This window comes from Heptranchias perlo, chromosome 8 (genome assembly GCF_035084215.1).
Source record: "Heptranchias perlo isolate sHepPer1 chromosome 8, sHepPer1.hap1, whole genome shotgun sequence".
Classification (NCBI taxonomy): Eukaryota; Metazoa; Chordata; class Chondrichthyes; order Hexanchiformes; family Hexanchidae; genus Heptranchias; species Heptranchias perlo.
Genome location: NC_090332.1, coordinates 63,253,747 through 63,271,083, shown reverse-complemented (window position 1 = coordinate 63,271,083; position 17,337 = coordinate 63,253,747).

The following is a 17,337-nucleotide window of genomic DNA, read 5'->3' as shown; positions in this document are numbered from 1 at the left end:
AGGGGACAGCCAGTTCCTTTCCCTGCTCACACAGCTCACAGGTGCCCAGGCGAGGACCCTGCATTTTTTAAGCTCCCAGTTGCAGCAAGCTGGCGCCCAGAAGCCCGTGGATAGTTTATTGGTAAGTCTAAATCTAACGAGCAGCGAATGCTGTTCGTTCGTCACTCAGCGCAAAATCCAGGCCAATGCATTTTAAACTGCTTGTTGTGTCATGACTGAAGTTGCACCCCAATAGGACAGGGATTAGGAGCCAATCTTAATTTAATTCAACCTTCCACATAACATTCATATTCCAGTTTCAGCTTGGCTCAGTGCTAGGACTCTCATCTCTGGGTCAGAAAGTTATAGGTTCAAGCCCCAGGACTTGAGCACGTAATCTAGTCTAACACTTCAGTGCAGTAATGAGGGAGTGTTATATTGTCATGGGTGCCGTCTTTTAGATGAGATGTGGAACTGAGGCTCCGTCTGCCTCCTCAAGTGGATGTATAAGATTCCGTGGCACTATTTGAAGACGAGCAAGGAGTTCATAGAATCATAGAAAATTTACAGCACAGAAGGAGGCCATTCGGCCCATCGTGTCCGTGCTGGCCGAAAATTAGCCTAATCTGATTTTCCAGCACCTGGTCCATAGCCATGTAGGCCACGGCACTTCAGGTGCACATCCAGGTACTTTTTAAATGAGTTGAGGGTTTCTGCCTCTACCACCCTTTCAGGCAGTAAGTTCCAGACCCCCACCACCCTCTGAGTGAAAAATGTTTTCCTCAGCTCCCCTCTAATCCTTCTACCAATCACTTTAAATCTATGCCTCGTGGTTTTTGACCTCTCTGCTAAGAGAAATAGGTCCTTCCCATCCGCCCTAACTAGGCCCCTCATAATTTTGTATGCCTCAATTAAATCATCCCTCAGCCTCCTCTGTTCCAAAGAGAACAACTTCAGCCTATCCGATCTTTCCTCATAGCTAAAATTCTCCAGTCCTGGCAATATCCTCATAAATCTCCTTTGTACCCTCTCTATTGCAATCACATCTTTCCTGTAATGTGGTGACCAGAACTGTACGCAGTACTCAAGCTGTGGCCTAACCAATGTTTTATACAGTTCCAGCATAACCTCCCTGCTCTTATATTCTATGCCTCGGCTAATAAAGGAAAGTGCTTTCTTAACCACATAATTTACCTATCCTGCTACCTTCAGGGATCTGTGGACATGCACTCTAAGGTCCCTCACTTCCTCTACACCTCCCAGTATCCTCCCATTTATTGTGTACTCCCTTGCCTTGGTTGCTCTCCCCAAATGCATTACCTCACACTTCTCTGGATTGAATTCCATTTGCCACTTTTCTGCCCACCTGACCAGTCCATTGATATCTTCCCGCCGTCTACAGCTTTCCTCCTCACTATCACTCACACGGCCTATTTTTGTATCATCTGAAAACTTCTTAATAATGCCCCTTACATTTAAGTCCAAATCATTAATATATATCACAAAAAGCAAGGGACCTGCTACTACGCCCTGCGGAACCCCACTGGAAACAGTCTTCCAGTCACAAAAACACCTGTCGACCATTACCCTTTGCTTCCTGCCACTGAGCCAATTTTGAATCCAACTTGCCACTTTCCCTTGGATACTATGGGCTTGTACTTTTTTGACCAATCTGCCATGTGGGACCTTGTCAAAAGCTTTGCTAAAATCCATGTAGACTACCCTCATCGATCCTCCTTTTTACCTCCTGAAAAATTCAGTCAAGTTAGTCAGACACGACCTTCCCTTAACAAATCCATGCTGACTGTCCTTGATTACTCCGTGCCTTTCTAAGTGATGGTTTATCCTGACCCTCAGAATTGATTCCAATAATTTGCCCACCACCGAAGCTAGACTGACTGGCCTGTAATTACTCGGTCTATCCCTCGCTCCCTTTTTAGACAATGGTATAACTTTAGCAATCCTCCAATCCTTCAGCACTACGCCTGTGTCCTGGCCAACATTTCTCCCTCAACCATCACGAGAACAGATTTTTGGTCATTTATCTCACTTTCTATTTCTGGCACCTTGCTGTGAGCAAACTAGCTGCTGCATTCACCTATATCCTATTTCCCTAAGCAGAGAGGTCAATAACCAGGTGGCATAGATTTAAAGTGATTGGTCGAGGATTAGAGGGGAGTTGAGGAGAAATATTTTCACCCAGAGGGTGGTGGGGTCTGGAACTCACTGCCTGAAAGGGTGGTAGAGACAGAAACCCTCATCACATTTAAAGGGTACTTGGATGGGCATTTGAGGTGTCGTAACCTACAAGGCTACGGACCAAGAGCTGAACTGGACCAGCCATATAAATACTGTGGCTACGAGAGCAGGTCAGAGGCTGGGTATTCTGCGGCGAGTGACTCACCTCCTGACTCCCCAAAGCCTTTCCACCATCTACAAGGCACAAGTCAGGAGTGTGATGGAATACTCTCCACTTGCCTGGATGAGTGCAGCTCCAACAACACTCAAGAAGCTCGACACCATCCAAGATAAAGCAGCCCGCTTGATTGGCACCCCATCCACCACCCTAAACATTCACTCCCTTCACCACTGGCGCACTGTGGCTGCAGTGTGCACCATCCACACGATGCACTGCAGCAACTCGCCAAGGCTTCTTCGACAGCACCTCCCAAACCCGCGACCTCTACCACCTAGAAGGACAAGAGCAGCAGGCGCATGGGAACAACACCACCTGCACGTTCCCCTCCAAGTCACACACCATCCTGACTTGGAAATATATCGCCGTTCCTTCATCGTCGCTGGGTCAAAATCCTGGAACTCCCTTCCGAACAGCACTGTGGGAGAACCGTCACCACACGGACTGCAGCGGTTCAAGAAGGCGGCTCACCGCCACCTTCTCGAGGGCAATTAGGGATGGGCAATAAATGCTGGCCTCGTCAGCGACGCCCACATCCCATGAACGAATAAAAAAAAAGAGCTGGAAAGTGGGATTAGGCTGGATAGCTCTTTTTTGGCCGGCAGAGACATGGTGGGCCGAATGACCTCCTCCTGTGCCATAAATTTCTATGGTTCTATGATTCTATATAACAACAGTGACTCAATCTCAAGAAGTAATTTATTGGTATAAAGCACTTTGGGACATCTTGAACCCATGATAAGGTGCTATACACATGAAAATTCTTTCCATTGCCGCTGTGGTATATTTTCTCAGATGAAATCTAAGATGTGCTGATATGATCTTTCATTACCATGGGAGCCTTATTTTATTATGGTGATAATTAATGAATGATATCGATAACACCACACTTTGGAGCTGCATCTCTGTCTTCTCTGCTGTAGGCGATTCCTGAGCAATGCATGAAAGGGGTACATCACATTATTAAAAAGGGTCAATTATAACTCCAGAAAATGAAAAGCAAGTTGAACGTTTCATTGTTAAGATTGATTTTCAATACAATCATCCAATCTCGTCAGAGTGTCCAGTGTCCCACATTAGAAGCTTTCAATCAACCAGTAATGTTTTGATATATGTTTGACATTTACAAGGTGTTGAGATTTTCTTCCCTGGTATTTTTTTGGCGGCTGCCAGTTATAAAGAGTTTTAAGTGCTTTGCTGTGAAGTCTTTAATAGTCATTCATGTCACTCATAAGCTTCTATAGGCCACATATTCCACAACCAACCCTTTGCAGATTGCTTCATATTCTGTCAATCTAACGACCCATCCTTTGTAGACCGATAGCTTTATATTATTTACCAAGCAAATGTAATATGTTAAAATAGGGATAAGAATGAGCTGAATGATGAGCTTAAGTGCTTTTATACTAATGCAAGGAGCATGAGGAGGAACATATTGGAATGAAAGGTTTGAGCAGCTAGTAAAATATTGACACTGTAGAAACATGGCTGTGAACAGAATGCAGACAAGACAGAGCGCTCAAATATCTGAGTTGGGAGAACGAGAGACTGAAGATTTAAACGTCCCAGTTTCAGGTAGCCTTTTACTTCAGATATGTGGAGAGACTAGAGAAGCTGGGGTTGTTCTCCTTAGTAGAGAAGTTTAAGGGGAGATTTAATAGAGGTGTTCAAAATTATGAGGGGTTTTGATAGAGTAGATAGGGAGAGACTGTTTCCACTGGCAGGAGGGTCAGTAACCAGAGGACGCAGATTTAAGATAATTGACAATCGAACCAGAGGGAAGATGAGGAAAAAAATGTTTATGCCGTGAGTTGTTATGATCTGGAATGTACTGCCTGAAACAATAGTGGAAGCAGATTCATTGGTAACTTTCAAAAGGGAATTGGACATATACTTGAAAAGGAAAAATTTGCAGGGCTATGGGGAAAGAGCAGGGGAGTGTGGGACTAATTGGATAGCTCTTTCAAAGAGCTGGCGCAGGCACGATGGGCTGAATGGCCTCCTTTTGTGTTGTATGATTCAATTATTTTAAGATGTGAGAGAAAATGGAGTGGAACGTTCCACAAAGATTAGGCAGAGGGTAGGTCCAATATGGGATGATAAAAAGGCCATTAAAGGGGTCGATGCACGGCAGAAGGGGGCAAGGCAAAGCGATATAGCTAGAAATTGCTCATGACAAAAGAATAATTATGACTACAGGGGCATACAACACCGAGGGACAGGAAAAGACCAGCTGGTCCATCGAGCCTGCCCTGTACAGACAGGCTGCAGCTGAGCATCATGGCCCTCTTTGCTCCTCCCACCCACCAGCAGCCATGTAATCTCCTATGAGACGGAAAAAAAACCTTTGGCCAATTTAAGGAAAAATGAATTCTGGGAAATTCCTCTCCGACTCCCGAAGGCGATTAAAACGAGTTCCAGGAGACCAAAATGACCGTGAGGTACATCACCCAACATCCCATCTATCTTTTGTACACAGCGATATCAGCCTCAGCCAGAAACGTATCCAGCTCCCTTTTCAACACTTGGAGCAAATCTGCACCAGCTGTACAAATTTATTCCAAAGGTTGGTGACCCTCTGCGAAAAGAAAAACCTCCTGACATCTGACCTAGTTTAGTACTTACTTAGCTTATACACATGTCCCCTTGTTCTGCTTAACCTAATTCAAATAGTTGATCTATATGGACACATGTAGCCCCTTCATTATTTTAAAGATCCATCAAATCTCGCCAATATCTATGCTTTTCTAGAGTAAAAAGACCCCGCTCTCTAGCCTATTGTGGTAACTAAGGGCTTTTAACCTAGGTATCAATCTAGTGGCTCTCCTCTGAACCTTTTCTAAGGCCTCTATATCTCCCACCATGTATTGGAACCAAAACTGGACACGGTATTCTAAATGAGGCCTCACCAAGACCTTGTACAAGGACCCTATAGTGCTTTTTGTTTTACATAAGATTGTCCTAGCAATCCATCCTAATATTCTATTTGATTTTGCTGTAGTTTTGTGGCACTCATGCACTCTCACACTGAGGTCTCTTTCCCTCTCAGCAGACTTTAGTTCCGAACCCTGCATGGTGTACACATCTGGGCGTAAGCCCTACCCATGTGCATAACACTACATTTATCTACATTTAATGTCATCTGCCAGGCAGGTCTAGATTTAGATTTGATTGTAGTCTTTTTTCTTATCCATGGTTCTAACACGAGCACAAATCTTTGTGTCATCCATGGACTTGCGGACAATTCTCCCAACATCTTTATCCAGATCATTGATATAGTTTGTGAAGAGCAATGGTCCTAACATCAATCCGTGTGGGACTCCACTAGTAACCGGTCTCCATGTAGAACCACTGCCATTAATAACAACCTGCTGTCTACGAGAATACACCAATCCAGGATCTACCATCCAATTCCACAGGAGCCTATCTTATAAAGTAGCCTATAGTGCGGCACAAAGACTTTTTGACAATCCAAATATACTATGTTAACCGGGCTACCTTCATCCATCAACCTAATAGCCTCAAGAAATTAGAAGCTGTTATTAGCGGCCAGCTCAAGGCAATGGGAGGAGTGTGAGCTCTTTAAGTACATAAGAAAGGTAGCAGGGACATGTCATCAAGGAGGATTTTAACATCCCAGAAGTAATGTGCAGAGACCAGGTATAACTGGAAGAGAGAGGGTGAAACAACAAGCAATTTCTTCACATGATAAGAGCAGATCTCTATTAGACTGGCCAAATAGCCAGCAGTCCATTGGGAATGATTAACAATCTGCAGCTGGGGGTTCTAATGGTTACTATATTATTACAATAGTTGATATCATAACAAAAGCTAGGTTCAAAAATAACAATATAATTCAGTAAGACTACAGCAGAGGAAACGTTGAAGTTGGGAGAAGAATTATAGGGAGAACGTGGGGAGAAGTGGAACTCAAAACTAAGATGAGAGACATGCAGTCTGGAAAGATGAATTGGTCCCCATCATCCGGCATATACATTGCTAATGTCAAAAGGATGGCTCTGTTATACGTTTCTTAGGAACTGTACCAAACGTCTGACATTATAGTCCTTATTTTATCCTAACCTACCTGGTCGGTGATACTTCTTCCCATCCTCCCTTCCTCCCATCCACCCACCCCCTCCCTCCTTCCTTCCTTCACCCCCCCACCTCATTTTAAAAAATTTATTTGTGGGATATGGGCATTGCTGGCAGGGCCGGCATTTATTTCCCATCCCTAGTTACCCTTGATAAGGTGGTGGTGGGCGCTTTTCTTGAATTGCTGCAGTCTCTATGGTGAAGGTACTCCACAATGATGATAGGTAGGGAGTTCTAGGATTTTGACCCAGTGACCTAGATATTATTTCTGGAAAAAAGTGAAAATGGGAAGTGATGGAGGGAAGATTTGAAGAATGTGAGGGATAGATGTAAAATCAAGTGAGCCGAATTTTCCCATTTAGTGTGTAGCTTCCAAACGTAAAAGGATTTTGCCGATATCGGGGGTGGGGGGGGAGGGAGAGGGGTTGAAATGTAGCTTGAAGGAAAAGGAACGTGGCTGAGTGCTAAAAGCTGGACAAAATAAAATCTCAAGGAAGGTGAAACTCCAGATTTTTAATAAGAAAATGAATAGCAATCTGGAGGTGACGGTCATGGACTCGATGGGCCGGATGGCCTCCTTATGTAATGTAAATTCAATGCTTCTATGTGTGCAAGAATGAGTAAGCTGACTCTAGGGTTTGTGAACCTCCGGGGTGGGGAAAGCGTAATTTGGTGGATGGATTTTTTATTAACAGATAGTAACCCCTTTTTAGAGATAATCAAAATAGTGTTTTTTCTTTTTTTCAGGGAATGGGTTTTAATTTCTTTCTAGTAAATGAGATGTTTAAGCCCATCGCATGCTCTGCACCCTATGAACTTATTGTACACTTTCTCATTGCCTTTCCCACAAGCTATGAACACTTGCTAGAAACAAAACTTTTAATCATGAAGGCGAGATTTGCTCGTTATCTGAAAGCCACTTGCACACACTCTGCTATTCTATTTGACTGTGTAGCTTCTTAACAACCTGATAGTTCAAGTGTTCCCTCTTCATTTTAACTAGCTACAGTGATGGCCTCCAATTGAGACAGGCTATCTACCAATTATATTCTTGCTGAAGTTCTGCAAATACACTTTGATGATTCAGTCATGGTACAAAACTGGTCTCACAATGAATGGTGTTCAAGCACACACAATTATATGAAGAAAAGGAGATTGATGTATTAAGCTGAGGTATTGGGGATAAGTATGCAGTGGCAAAGAGGAACCTTGTGAGCGGTATGCCCACAATTTTCCGATAGGCGCTGCTGGTGGGCAAGGTCTCCCAGTGCATACCGGTTGAATATAATTAAAGGACATTACACAACCAGCAGGTTAGGGGCCATGGTCTTGGAGATTGGAAGGGGGAGGGAGTTATGCTACAGGCCAATACATCTTTAAATATCATTTTTTTGTTGTTGCTACTTCCATGAAGATGGGTTCTGTCTTTCAGTATTGGTGCATAATGGGAAATTACCCCGGTGTAAAAAAGCCAAATTTTTGCTATAAATTGAAGCATAGGAACATATAAATGGGAGTAGGCCATTCAGTCCCTCGAGCCTGTTCAGCCATTCAATTAGGTCATGGCTGTTCTGTACCTCAACTCCATTTATATTTATATATTCCTTAATACCCTTACCTAACAAAAATCTATCTATCTCAGTTTTGAAATTTTCATTTGACCTAGTCAATAGCTTTTTGAGGGAAGAGTTCCAGATTTCCACTACCCTTTATGTGAAGAAGTGCTTCCTGACATCACCCCTGAATGGCCTAGCTCTAATTTTAAGGTTATGCTCCCTTGTTCTGGTCATTTCCACCAGAGGAAATAGTTTCTCCCCATCTACTCTATCAACTCCTTTAATCATCTTAAACACTTCAATTAGATCATAAACGTGATATGTTAATGGGTTTGATACATCTGTCCAATTTAACACAACAGAGCTGGTTGCTATGTTGGAGATGTTAAGATTATCCTACTTCATTATATTCAGGAACTAAAGTTGCTGAAGGTCGTTTGTTTCGTATCTACGTTTACTGTCAGGAAAATTGCAGTTCTTCTTCAAAGAGAATGTCCCTGAGGTGAAATGAATTTGACAAAGCAACTAATTTAAATTGGGATTAAGTTGCAAGACTGCTTATTATTCTGCTTCATTTCATGACAGCAGAATAGATTTATACAAGTCATCAAAAACCCAGGTTAGGAAACTGCTACAGGATTTGAAGTTGGACAGAACTAAACTTTGAATGGACCAGTTAGCTGTCAGCCGCTGTTATATAGAGTGCAGTTGTCGGTCCCTTAACCTCATTAGCAATTAAACTGGGGACAACATCCATTTTGACATAGATTTTTTTAACCAATTTGCTCCTCTTTCCTCCCCTGCAGAAGCTAACTCTGAGTTTTAGGGTTCAGTTGAAAAAAAATCACAGAGCGTCTTAAGGCAGCTAGTAGGACCATGTATGAATTGGGTATTTGCATTCACAACAAATCCTTTACAGAACCGCTCCAATCTTTAATGAAGCTGGATTATTTCTCTTTTCTCAAATTTAGAGGTATATGGGGGTAGAAATTGGTATGACTAAAACAGGCGCTAGGCCCCTTGAATATGTTAATTAGGGACTTAATGTCTTTTGAAGGATACCTCTACAAATCAGTCACCGATGAGCGGGGTAATGTTGGGCCTGCCCCACTCAGGTTCATCAGTAGCTCCCACGGCCACCAACTACAGGGCTTAAAAAAAATATTAAAACATTTCTGTGGAACCAGGAGGAGCAGAAGTGCTTTCCTGACTCTACAGTCCTAGCAATCGCCCCATTCCCACTACAACCACCCCTCCTCCTGCGACTTACCTGAGGGGCTCTGCTGACAAGGCAAGCGGCCCAAAATACAATCCTGAAGCAGGGCAAGCTGCCAGTGGAGTCACAGCAACTCGCCTGGAATGTTTAGATGAGGCTTGAGGCCCAATTTTAGGCAGGCGTCAGATCTCTCTGTTCGGACTCATTTCTAATCCTAAAGTCTCTCTTCTTATAGATCTTTTACTGTTGAGTTTTCGTGCCTTGCCCTTCAGCCAGGAGGAAAGGCTACACACTTATCCACAGCTACTTTAAATTCACTCCACAATTAGCTAATAGAAGATAAGCTTCTGCAAGGCCCACTCTCGCTCTCACACTTGCTCTCTCTCTCTCTCACTCTTGCTCTCTATCTTGCTTTCTCTCTCGCTCCCTCACTCTCTCACTCTTGTTCTCTCTGTCTCTCTTCTTCCCTGAGAGGGTACACTCTCCCACTGTAAGGTACTCCCACCTAACAGTTCTGTTAGGTGCAACGTGCTCAGTGAGACAGATAACTTGATATGTGTCAGCTTGTGTTGGGATTCGAAGACATAATACTTTGGGTTGGGAGTTAATGTTGTCTTATTGAACGACTAAGCCATTTGGAAATGATGTAGTTGAAACATTAATTTAGTATGCAAACAACATACATTAATTTAGTTATGCAAAAAAATGGCTTAAAGGACAACTGTTTCTCACTGATTTTTTTGACCAGACAGATGGGATGACATAGGTTGGGAATTGCCTCGGAGCTGCTTTTGGTTCTGTGTATAAACGGGATTCCTTCTGCACCTCTGTTGAAGTTACAGTGACAGAGCAGGAGCAGCTCTGGGGAAACTTGCTGGGGGTATATTGACCACCCCGGCCAGTGTTTGGGCAGCCAGCTGATGGAGCAGAATGGCCGGCCACCCTGATAGTCCCAACATGGAATGCCAGGTTCATTTCTGCAGGTCGCGCCTCATTAGCATAGGGCCTAGTGAGCGGAAAACGAGCGATTGCCCTGCGGACAAGCCGCTGGCTCTGGGCAGGAAGGAGGTAGGTCTGGAGAGATGGTCCCTTCTCAGGACGGGGTGACCCATCGAGGCAAAAGTCCAGGCCACTTTTTGCGGCGCCCCGAGGGACATTTCTGCTCCACTCAGCCTCACAGAAATTAATTCAAACTTCCCTTCTGGGCTCCTCTTCGGCTGGAGTGCTAGCTGAAAGTGGGTGGAGTCTGGCGGGGCGCATGCCCGGTCCACTGCTGTCCTAAAATGGCAGCCGGAGTCCCATGTATGGCAGTTGCATACTAAATTAATGTACATCATTTGCGTACTAAATTAATGCGCTTGATTTACACATTAAATTAATGTACGTTTGCATAACTAAATTAATGTATGTTGTTTGCATATTAAATTAATGTACAACATTTGCATATTAAATTAACATACATGTTTTGCATATCACATTAATGTACATCATTTGCGTGATAAATTAATGTGCATCATTTGTATACTAAATGAATGTGCTTCATTTACATACTAAATTAATATACTGTATTTGCATATTAAATTAATGTACATAATTTGCATACTAAATTAATGTTATTCATTTACATATTAAAGTAATGTACATTTGCATAACAAATTAATGTATGTTATTTGCATACTAACTTAATGTGTCATTTGCATATTAATGTATGGTATTTGCATATTAAATTAATACGCCCCATTTGCACATTAAATTAATGCACATTATTTGCATAGTGAATTAACATACATATTTTGCATATTACATTAATGTATATCATTTGCATATTAAAACTCCTGACTCAGGCAGCACTCTGCCCGCCCAGCGGTAGGTCCCCGAGAAGAATGGGATGGCCACAGCATCGGCAGGAACAGGACGGTCGGTCAGTCCTCACCATTTTCAGAGCACTACTGCCCCTTTCATGCCGGGCGGGAGACCTCAAAATCTCCCCCACTATTTATGGCATGCCACTATTGTCACTAGAACAGCATAATCACACTTAATGCTTACTTTGGCTATCCTCGTAGAAGATGGGGTCCAATAAGTGGAAGAGAATGAGCACTGGAGGTGGGGTCCCCCCTCCTGGCTCAATTATTTACCCCTGTGAGGGGTTGGTAGGGAGGCCAAAGAGGGTGTGGAAGAAGTCAGAAGATTGATCTGCTGGTTAGTACCATTGTGATACCACGTCATTGTTAGCAATATTTGCAGTCATTTGGGGACACATGGTGACAAAGTAGCCATGTATCAAACAACCTTGTTTGACAGTGCTACAACATTTAACACAATTTAATCACAATGTTTATAAAGAACTATCTGTTGTTTTGACAGGAAGATGTCAAGCTATGGAATAAGAGGCTGGAGGTATGACGAGGCTGCACACTCATAGCCATAGATTGCATCCTTGTAAGAGGCTGAACCCTCACCAGCAGAAGTGGCATCTGATCTACACCCAAAACAACTTGGAAATACTCCCCCAGAGAATGAGAGTTTGAGGAAAGATCACTGAGTGAGACACAGACCACAGGTGGTAGTGAGCTGGTACTAGGTGGAGGCCTGACATGGTCACTGACTGTTCTATGTTGGTTTGGGGATCAAACCTGCTGAGGTATTTTTCAAATGATGTACGAGCAAGAACGTGTATGTGAGTTATTTATATCTGTGCATCACATGCTGAAAGATCAAGGGAGTCAATTCTTGCAATCTTCAGTAACATAGTTGGTGTTGTGACAGAGCAGATATCTGCTCAGCATAGGAACAGGAGTAGGGCATTCAACCCCACGAACCTGTTCCATTGATAGAAACAAAAATAGGGAAAGATGTAAAACAGTCTGCTGACTCGCTATCGCCCGTTTTACACTATTGCCCAATGATAAGGTCTATCCCTTTGTTTTGTAGTGTACCAAGTACTTCTTTGAAAACTTCCCACTGTTTGTCTGTAGGTTTACCCATTAATAATTGTGGTCAATTCATTTCTCATCCCTTCGAAGTTTTCCTTATTTAAATTTAAAACTTTGTTTAAATTTAAAACCTTGGTTTTAACCCTCTCAGACCTAATATCAACTTTAATCATATTATGGTCATTATTTGCAAAAGGTTCCCTTACCGCAAAATTGTTAACTAATTCTGGTTCGTAACTCATCACTAAATCCACTATGGCCTGTTCCCTTGTCGGTTCTAAAAAATATAGTGTCAGCTGTGGCTCAGTGTAAGCACTGTCATCTCTGAGTCCAGAGGTTGTTGGTTTAAGCCCCACTCCAGAGCCATGAGCACAAAATTCAGGCTGACACCTAAGTGCAGTAATGAGGTGCAGTCTTTCTGATGAGATGTTAAACTAAGGCCCTGTTTACTCTCTCAGGTGAACATAAAAGATCCCATGGCACAATTTCAAAGAAGAGCAGGGGAGTTCTCCCTGGTGTCCTGACCAATATTTATCCCTCAACCAACAGCAATAAAAACAGATAACCTGACATTGCTGTTTGTGCGACCTTGCTGTGTGCAAATTAGCTACTGTGTTTCCTACATTACAACAGTGCCTACACTTCAATCTCTTTGGGGCGTTGTGAAAGGCGCTATATAAATGCAAGTTATTTTAAATATGTTTCCAGAAAACTGTCCCAAATACATTCTAGAAATTCATTCCCATTACTAGTTGAGCTGTTCTGCTTCTCCCAGTCTATGTGAAAATTAAAATCTCTCATTGTTTTTGGTACAAGCTTCCCTGATCTCTGTATGTGTACATCCCTCCCTACATCACTACTATCAGGAGGTCTGTGGACAATTCTTGCATCCTTTGCTTTTCCTGAATTCTACCCATACCATTTCCACTGTCTGATCACCTTCACTAAATCCCTTCTTTCCACTGCTGCAATTATGTCTTTTATCAACATTGTTATTCCCCTATGTCCCCAATTGCCCAGTCCTTTCTAAAGATCATATAGCCTGGAATATTTACGCCTTATGCGCACAGTTCCCCCGGAGGGTGGGAACTGTGTGTACGAGCCCCAAAGCAGGCGATGAACCCAAAGAGTTCAGGGATGTGGATGCCCTGCCGATCTTAAGTGCCGGCCCTCATTAACATAAAAGTTCCTGGAGACCTGCCCGACACCTAGCTAGATCCACTACCCGGAGAGCGGGCGGGAGTGAGAATTCGGCGGCAGGAGGTTGCCAGCAATCAGGTCTGGAGGCGATCGTGGATGTTCCTAGCACGTTCGAGGGGAGGTCGGAGCTGGGGAGGCTCAAGGACTTCTTCACGGGTCTAGGGGAAACACTCCTGCTCCTCCTGGCCCACGAGGTAGTGCTAACAGAAGGAAATTGCTTACAGTTACCTTGGCCTCTTCTGGCCAGCTAGCTCCTCCCGCCATTGTTCTGTTGCCGGGCAACGACTCCCCCTGGCTTGACGTTAATATTACGTCACAGTGCCGATGATGTCATCAGGCCTTTTGCATGGCCCCCGACTGCCTGGAGCAGCAGCCTGGTCAATGGCATGATTCGCCGCCGTTAATATCGCGATTTTTAGGATTTTAACCCCTCACCCGACCTTTTCCTACCCTTCAGTTGGGGGTGGGGGGTGCGGGCGTGGTGGGGTGGGGTTTAAAATTGAGGCTTTAGCTCCCAATCATGCCAATCTTGCAGCCAGGTCTCTGATTTGGCTTCTACATCATATCCTTTGAGCTTAATTTTTTGCTTTCAACTCATTTGTTTTATTTCTTATGCTACATGCATTCGTGTACAGAACTCTTAGTTGGGTAATTGTCACCACCCTGCCCATATGCCCTGCTGGTCTTTCACATTTTGTAGATTTTGCCCTCACACCCCCTTAACTTTGCTATTGAATGCTTGGTGTCTGTTGCAGAGTTCTCAGTGGTGCAGTGTGAACCCACAGCAGCAGCACCTCTTCTGCAAACTCCCATTGCTATTAGCAAGGGCAGGTGGCAAGGCAATGCTTTGCCAAACTCTGGTGTGGCCACTCAAGGCTATTCACTTCTACTCTGTCATTTAGCAGTTCACTGAGCAAAAGATTTATTTGAAGAATGATGCATTAGTTATCAAAGCAAAATGGGACAGCACATCAACGTGATCACAATTATATCACATAGACTATTGCCGTAATTAAAGAAAACTGTAGATTTTGCATGAAAAGGTCAGACACTTTTTATGGACCTTAAACAAAGACAAATGGCAGCATTTCTTGCTCCAAAATAAAATATTCAGATGTCTAACTTTAAAAAATTTGTTCTTAGGATCTGGGTGACTGGCAAGGAAGCCCATCCTTGTCTGCCCTGAGGGCATTTAGAGTCAACCACATGTGGGTAGAATATGAAGCTGTGCAGTCTAAACATCAGAGTCCTTGCTTCAGCAGGCCATATTTCTGTTCGATGATTGATCTACCTTGCCTCATTATAGCTGTACTCTGCTTGTGTACAAGGCTGTGGTACAGGTGACATGAGCCGTAGCTTCAGCATGTTCCCCACAGGTCCAAGCAGCCAACCTTACAATGGATACTTCAGGCACACATCAATTGCCTTGGCGTATTTATTCTGTGTTTGCTATACTGGACATTGATGGAACCTATAGTCCTTTTCACTGATGTAGGACATTACATGCAGATTATCAAAGACTACATAGTCAGGAGACCTGTCCAGTGTCTGCCAGTTTGCAGTGCTCCGTCAAACAGTTGACAAGACCTACATTGACTGCAGGATGGAGTAGCAATAGCAGATGGAGTGGCAGGAAAAGAAGAGGGCAGCCAGGGAGATCAGGGGACATCAGAGACGTGTCCATGGCAACCACCTGAATCCCATGCATGTGGAGTACTCCCAAAACAGAGCTACCTAGACTTCAGTGAGGAGCTCTGTCTAGGAACGCTACACTTCAGCTACTGCCAATCTATTTGTTCCGAACATGAAGACACAGTTCTCCATCAGCACTGCTAAAGGATGTTACAATGAGATAAGATTGCTTCAATCTAGCTCGGAATCTTAGCCAGTGCTTCTACACAAACACCAGAAGCATTAGGAGAGAAAAGACTTGCAATAATAGCATGCCTTTCACAGCCTAAGGATGTCTCAAAGCGCTTCACAGCCAATGAAGCACTTCTGAAGTGTAGTCACTGTTGTAATGAAGAAATGGAATGACAGAACAGCAGCTATATGCTGCTACTGAAAACCCTGAACTGACAGCCCTCAGCGAAAGATGGTTGGGCTCGAGGATGGGTCTGAATTTAGTGTTCATGGGTATGCATTGTTTAGGAAAGATAGACTGGGTAAGGGGGAGAAGGGGCCAGCCTTGTTAACAAAGGGTCAAATGTAGTTGAGCATGGATAGTAATTAATGCAAATGGATAAAATGGTATAAAAACACTTGCTCCAATTGGAGTTTAGCAGAAATATCAGGACGTTATTAACTTTGTGTTATAGGCATCCAGCCCAAGGGAGGGATGAGGATCTGCAGATATGATAGAGTGCACAGGGAGAAATTGTTTCCACTGGCAGGAGGGTCAGTAACCAGAGGACACAGATTTAAGATAATTGGCAGAAGAACCAGAGGGGAGATGAGGAGAATTTTTTTTTATTCATTCATGGGATGTGGGCGTTGCTGGCAAGACTAGCATTTATTGCCCATCCCTAATTGCCCCTGAGAAGGTGGTGGTGAGCTGCCTTCTTGAACCGCTGCAATCCGTGAGGTGAAGGTTCTCCCACAGTGCTGTTAGGAAGGGAGTTCCAGGATTTTGACCCAGTGACGATGAAGGAACGGCGATATATTTCCAAGTCGGGATGGTGTGTGACTTGGAGGAGAATGTGCAGGTGATGGTGTTCCCATGAGCCTGCAGCCCTTGCCCTTCTAGGTGGTAGAGGTCGCGGGTTTGGGAGCTACTGTTGAAGAAGCCTTGGCGAGTTGCTGCAGTGCATCCTGTGGATGGTACACACTGCAGCCACTGTGCACCGGTGATGAAGGGAGTGAATGTTTAAGATGGTGGATGGGGTGTTAATCAAGTGGGCTGCTTTGTCCTGGATGGTGTCGAGCTTCTTGAGTGTTGTTGGAGCTGCACTCATTCAGATAAGTGGAGAGTATTCCATCACATTCCTGACTAATGCCTTGTAGATGGTGGAAAGGCTTTGGGGAGTCAGGAGCCGAGTCACTTGCCACAGAATACCCAGCCTCTGACCTGCTCTTGTAGCCACAGTATTTATGTGGCTGGTCCAGTTAAGTTTCTGGTCAATGCTGACCCCCAGGATGTTAATGGTGGGGGATTCGGTGATGGTAATGCTGTTGAATGTCAAGGAGAGGTGGTTAGACTCTCTATTGTTGGAGGTGGTCATTGCTTGGCACTTGTCTGGTGCGAATGTTGCTTGCCACTTATCAGCCCAAGCCTGGATGTTGTCCAGGTCTTGCTGCATGCGGGCACGGACTGCTTCATTATCTGAGGGGTTGCAAATGGAACTGAACACTGTGCAAACATCAGCGAACATCCCCACTTCTGATCTTATGATGGAGGGAAGGTCATTGATGAAGCAGCTGAAGATGGTTGGGCCTAGGACATTGCCCTGAGGAACTCCTGCAGCAATGGGCTGGGATGATTGGCCTCCAACAACCACTACCATCTTCCTTTGTGCTTGGTATGACTCCAGTCACTGGAGAGTTTTCCTCCTGATTCCCATTGACTTCAATTTTACTAGGGCTCCTTAATGCCACACTCAGCAAGTTTTTATGCAGCAAGTTGTTATGATCTGGAATGCACTGCCTCAAAGGGTGGTGGAAGTAAGTTCAATCGTAACTTTCAAAAGGTAGTTGGATAAGTACATAAAAATGAAACATTTTTAGGGCTTTGGGGAAAAAGCAGGGGAGTGGGATTAATTGGATAGAGCCTGGCACAGACTTGATGGGCTGAATGGCCTCATTCTGTGCTGTACGATTCTGTGATTCTATGGGGGGAATTTTAACCCCCAAGAACGGGTATGTTGGGGTTGGATGGGAAGGATAAAATTGTAAAATTCTCAAACCTGATGGCAACCCATCTCCAACACTCCCACTTCCAGT